This window comes from Lissotriton vulgaris, unplaced genomic scaffold (assembly GCF_964263255.1).
Source record: "Lissotriton vulgaris unplaced genomic scaffold, aLisVul1.2 SCAFFOLD_1316, whole genome shotgun sequence".
NCBI classification, from domain to species: domain Eukaryota; kingdom Metazoa; phylum Chordata; class Amphibia; order Caudata; family Salamandridae; genus Lissotriton; species Lissotriton vulgaris.
The window spans coordinates 103,888-109,887 of NW_028253720.1; positions in this window are offsets into that span (position 1 = coordinate 103,888).

Consider the following 6,000-nt stretch of genomic DNA (forward strand, 5'->3'; position numbering starts at 1 on the left):
AAAATAGTTTTTAACCCATGGTATCTCAAGGTACTGGAGATACAGGACACGTTGGTAATGACCACTACTGATTATTTAGCAGAAAATGAGGGATCAGTTGAATCGGATGTGACATTTTGGGAGGCATATAAGAATACAGTGATGTAGCTAAAGAGGCGGCCCGAGCGCACCACCGGGCGACTCTGTATCGTGTGTATGAGATTGGGGATAAGGCCAGTAAACTGATGGCATGGCTGGACAAACGGGAGTTGGCCAATAGGTGGGTGGCTGATATTGTGGCCCCAGATGTGTGAGGAGATACGACTGAGATGGGATCGCTGAGGGTTTTGCTAGCCATTTCGAGCAGCTCTATGTTCCCACGTCCACTTCCACATAGGAAGAGGGGGCCAAGCTGCTTTCCACTTTTCCCTTATCAAGGTTGGATCCCCAGGATGTCACTGACCTTGACACCGCTTTGACCCCTGAGGAGGTCCATAAGGCGATTGGAGCATTGAAGTCCAGGAAGGCCATAGGTTCTAGTGCCTCTCATTTGAGTTCTACAAAGCTGTCTCTTCGGTGTTAGCCCTGTTTCTCATACGGATGTATGATGAGAGTGTGGACTATGGAATCCTACCTGAAAGGCAAAGACTAGCTAACATTCCGGTCATACATAAAAAAGGGAAACCCACGGACCAATGTGGTTTATATCAACCGATCTCCCTCCTCGACCCAGAGGTCAAGATCATGGCCAAGATTCAGGCCCTCCGTCTCTCACCCCACCTCCACAAATTAATTCACCCTTTATACCGGCTAGAAATACTGCGCTCAATCTCCGTCGCCTCTTCGGAGTGCTGGGCAGAGCCCCCACCATACAGGAAGATGCAGTAATTGTGTCCTTGGACGTCAACATGGAGTTCGACATGATAGAATGGTCGTTTCTGTTGGCATCTCTGGAAAGGTATGGTTTTGGCCAGCGATTTCTGTCCTGGGTGCGTCTGCTCGATGCTAAACCCCTGGCCCGCATATCGGTGAATGTTGGCAGATTGATGATTTTCGAGTTGGGGAAGGGTACGAGGCAGGGCTGCACTCTGTCACCGTTGCTATTTGCCCTGGAGCCCTTGGCGTTCTGGATTAGAGGTGATACCCTTATTCGAGGACTGAACTGGTCTCTGGACTGGTCGGATAGGATCTCCTTATACACCGATGATTTTCTCCTGTACCTGGCCAACCCTCAATCCTCAATTCACAGGTTCTTGCATATTCTTGCCCTCTTTCGACAGTACTCAGGTTATATCATTAACTGGGGCAAGTCATTGATTTATGTCCTCAGTGGAGAGCCCCCATGTCTTCACCCGGGCGTCAGCACCGATATAGCCATGGGCGGTTTCAGCTATCTAAGAATTTATGTCACGAGGAACGAGGACGTTTTCTATCAATTGAATCTTCTGCCTCCCCTGCATCGCCTCTGGGCTGACGTGCAGCACTGGAAGACACTGCCTCTTACTCCATTGAGTAGAGCTGCCCTTTTTAAAATGATGGCACTCCCCCGTTTCCTTTATGCCCTGAAGAACACACCATATCCCGTCTTTGCCCACTACTTCCAGACGGTTGATTCTGAGGTCCACTCGCTACTATGGAATGGCGGCACACCCCGAATTGCCCCGATCAAACTTACACAAAGTTGGTATGACAGGGGTATTGCTCTCCCGGCGATTAAAGCATATTACTGGGCCTCACAATTAGTGGTCCTCAATCACTGGGCCCACCGTCCTCTTATGGATCCAGCATACAGGATGGACAGGCTTAATATGAATGCGGGCAATTAACTACGGGCATGGAATGGAGTGCTCAGGCATCTACCCAACTATACTCCGACCTCTACCACAGTTTCGATCTGGCATGCAACAACCGCCCACTGGGTTAGAAGGGTAAAATTACGCAGGTTACTACATTGCTGGAATCGTGCCAATTGGGTATGCTCTTGGGTTATCCAGGGTTTGAAAAGTGGGATTTGATTGGTCTCTCCATGGTTGGGGACCTGTGGGTGAATGGTGCAGTGGTTCCATTTGGTGAACTGCAAGAAAAATACCAACTGCATTAGGGGGAAACGTTTTGTTATCTTCAGGCACGTAGTGCATTGTGTAAGGCAATTCCCAAGGGCTCCGATCTACCCATCTCCTCGCCTCTGGAAGATAGGCTTCTAGACGATTATCTCCCAGATAAGGCACCTCCCTGACCTACCGTAAAATACTTAATAATTTACTGGAGACTCTAGACAAACTACGCACAAAATGGTGCAATGACATAGGAGACTTATCTGACGAAGATTGGAGGGAGGCCCTGGCTTCTCCCTAGGAGGTGGCTGTCCGTTCCCACTTCAAGCTCATGCAGCTTAAAATACTTGACAGGGCCTATTAATCACAGCGCAGCACTTTTTAAAATGGGTCTCTCTTGGGGCGTGGCTTGGCAAGCCGGCAGGTCGGACATGGGAGCGCTCCGTCCAGCCCAACTAATCATCCTCAATTATCCTGTTTCTCTGATGACATCTTGTAACTCAGCGATACCCCATAGCTGACGGACATTGGCGGCCCCTACCTGAGTGAATTTTGGCTTTGTGGGTGCAGCGGGAGACAAGGGTGCACAGGTGAAGCCTTGGGGCCTGCAGACGTAGCGGCCTCGGGTGACGCAGGGGGCGTCCCCTGAATCTCTCGCCGACTGGAGGTGCTGCAGTGTCGGCAGCGAGGACCACTTATAGCGGGGCCGAGGCATCGTCGGAGACGGCGACAGCCCCCGGATCAACGGTCTCAACGAAGGACTCCTGTAGGTGCTGTGCCGTAACTCGGTTGTGGCCGCCGCCATTTCTGCAGCAGTGGCTGGTATCCGGACAGGGCGGTAAGGATGGGGGTGCACCCTTCTTTCTCTCCCCCGCACCCCCTTGGTTTGGTGGTGGGCCAGGCTCCCCAACACGGCTCTTCAGGAGTGGCAGCCAACTAGCGACAGGCATGGAGACTGTGGCCCGAGGACTTCAGGGCATCTCCCCCCCCTTACCCCCCACCCCTGAACATGCATCGGGAGGTGTCGGCGGGTAAATCGGACTGCAGGGGAGTACGGGGTAGTGGTGCAGCAGTGGACTGCACACGGGGTGAGACCCACTACATCAGCGGTTTACTTGGGTTCAAGGAAGTTGCAATGGCGCAGATCTCCCGCCCTCATCATAGACTCTGAGAGGGTGTATTCGACGGTCGATCGGACTGAATTGGGGGTCCCAGTTGGGCTCAGGCAGCACTCCCGCATCGGCAGTGGTGTCGGGCCACGCAGGTGTTTTCTGAATGGGCAAATGTCGGCCGCTGGGGTGCAGCCCACCTATTGAGATGATCAATACAGTTGCACTGGGCTCCCCTCATCTCCTTCTCCCCCCTTGGGTGAAGTGCCTGACGGTCTTGTTGGGCCGTAGGCGGGTGTCCTTCAGCAATGCATAGCAGCATGTGGATCGACCCGGGGGCTATTGAATGGGACCTTTGTCGCGAGCTCTTGCCCAGAGAGGAGCGAACCTGCTCTCCTGTTTTAGAATAACGTACATTGAGGGCCTTTCAGTGTATGTGATCCTTGTGGGGCCCCGTGCCGTGGCCCTAGATTATAGTGCTCTCACTGGGCTTCAGACATCCTGTGGGGACCTTTTGGTGTGGGGGAGGTGATAGGAGTACAGTATTGGTTGAACTGTGTGCCTGTCTTTCTCCTCATCGATCTGCCAGCTGCCATCGGCTCCCGTTCGACGGTCAAGTCGGGCCGCTTGAGTTAAGTGAGGGAGTCTCCCTATTTGCTGGTCCCTCTCCTTTGGCTTGATATTTGGATTATTCGCTATCAGTTAAGATGGCGCTGGGAACAGTCCGGGGACTGCCATGATGCGGGACAAGGGTGGGAGTGGACCATCTAAACAGGGACTCATTGATAAATTTACAGACCCGGTGCCGCTGCGGGGTCCTCTGGGTGACCACAGGGAGCCATGCTGGACAAAGCAGCACTTATGACCACCATCACACAGTCCAGGGACATGCTGGATGCTAAGATAGGGGAGGTCGGCTCTGATGTAATGTTGTTGCGGCAGGATCTACGGAACCCCATATCCTGTATCACAGAGCCCGAGACTCGTGTCTCTGGAGTGTAGGATGATCTCACCACACTGAAGAAAAAGGTGGCAGCCATGGAGACCACCCAGCGGGGCCTTGCGCTGCAGGTGGAGGATGCGGAAGGGAGAGCACGACGTAATAACCTCCACTTTGAAGGCTTTACAGAAGGCTGCGAAGGGGGAAATATGGAACAGCTCCTCACACAATGGCTGGAGAGTTGGCTCCCACCATAATCTATGTCCCGTTGCTTTGTGATCGAGCGAGCCCATCGAGCGCTTCTACAGAAGCCCCCGCCTGGTGCCCACCCATAGGCAAGTCATCGCAAAGCTTTTGAACTATCCCGACCGCGATGCTATCCTGAAGCAAGCATGACTCAAAGAACCCTTACAGTATGGTAATGCTCGTATCCTCTTTTGCCCTGATTACACATAGCTAGTCCAGCAGCAACAACAGTCGTTCCTGTCAGCTAAAGCCCGCCTGCGAGATCTTAAGCTCCCCTACGCCCTGTTATACCCTGCTCGCCTGCAAGTAGTTTACCGCTCCCGCACCCATTTTCCATTTTTTTTGACTCGCCACAAGAGGAGTTTAAATGGATTGATGAAATGGTAAGGGTGCGGGCCCATACACCACCACGAAGGGAGTCTGATTCCTCATCGCCAGCGGTGGCTTGGCGGGGGCCCCCGCTAAAACTGAAGAGCACCAGAAGATCATGCACCAGATGCCGATCCATGTCTGGCTCGGCTTCGGGCCGACAGACTCCTACACCCTGACCGGCACACCAATGAGGGGTAGTAGTGAAGCAGTTCAAGTTGTTCAGATCAGAGAGACTCAACAATGGGCCGGGTTCAATTAGTGGACCTGTGTTCACAGAGAGAGTGCTAAGGATAGATGGGTTGTGAGTTGGGAATCCATTGGTCGGGCGGGTCGGGCCCTCCCGTTGGGGGGCACGGGACATTCCCACCGCGAAAGATGCTTCATCATTTTTTAAGTATAGGTGGGGGGTTTGTTGGGTGGGGGTTGTTGGGTTGGTTGATTGCACTTCATCACATTTAACAGTAGGCTTACATATTCCCGCCAGGCTCCCTTCCACATCCCGGCAATGGCGGACGCAATACCACATGGCAGAATTCCCCTGTGGTGAGAGTAGGACCCTGGGCTCCCTTCGTTTCATCAGTTGGAATGTGAGGGGTGCCCTTGATAAAATTAAACGTCGGGCCATACATAAACAAGCCAAGCGAGCTTGGGCGGATATCCTCATGCTACAGGTGACACTCCTTTTGGGGACAAAGACCCTTTGCTTCCAGCAATACGGGTACCATCAGGTGTTTCACTCCGGCTTTGTGAGGGGATCGCGAGGAGTGGCTGTATTGATACATTGTAGGGTTCCTTACATGCATATTAAGCAATGGACCAACACCCAGGGGCAATACATATTCCTACAGGGAAAGGTTGGGGAGGAATCCCTCGTACTAGGCAGCGTATATGCCCCCCCCCTCCATTACAGTGACGGGATATCTATAGTAGGAGGGGACTGGAATGATGTGATGGACATGGCCGCAGATCATTGGAGGGAGAGGTGGGCTCTGGTGGCACCACAAAACTACATTCCTTAACGACGGGACTCAACTGGAAAGATGCATGGCAACACCAGCATTAAGACGATCGGGAGTTCACGTACCTCTCGTCGGTTCATGATTATTACACCAGGCTTGATAACATTTTTGTCCCTCGAATACATGTGGGCAGGGTAGAGGCAGCGTAGATTCTACCGAGAGGTTTGTTGGACCATTCCACAATAGCCATCACCATACAGAAGGGACGGAGGAGACAGCCGTTCTGCTGGTGTTTGTCGGTGTGGCATTTGTAAAATGATGATTATAGGGAACAATACAGT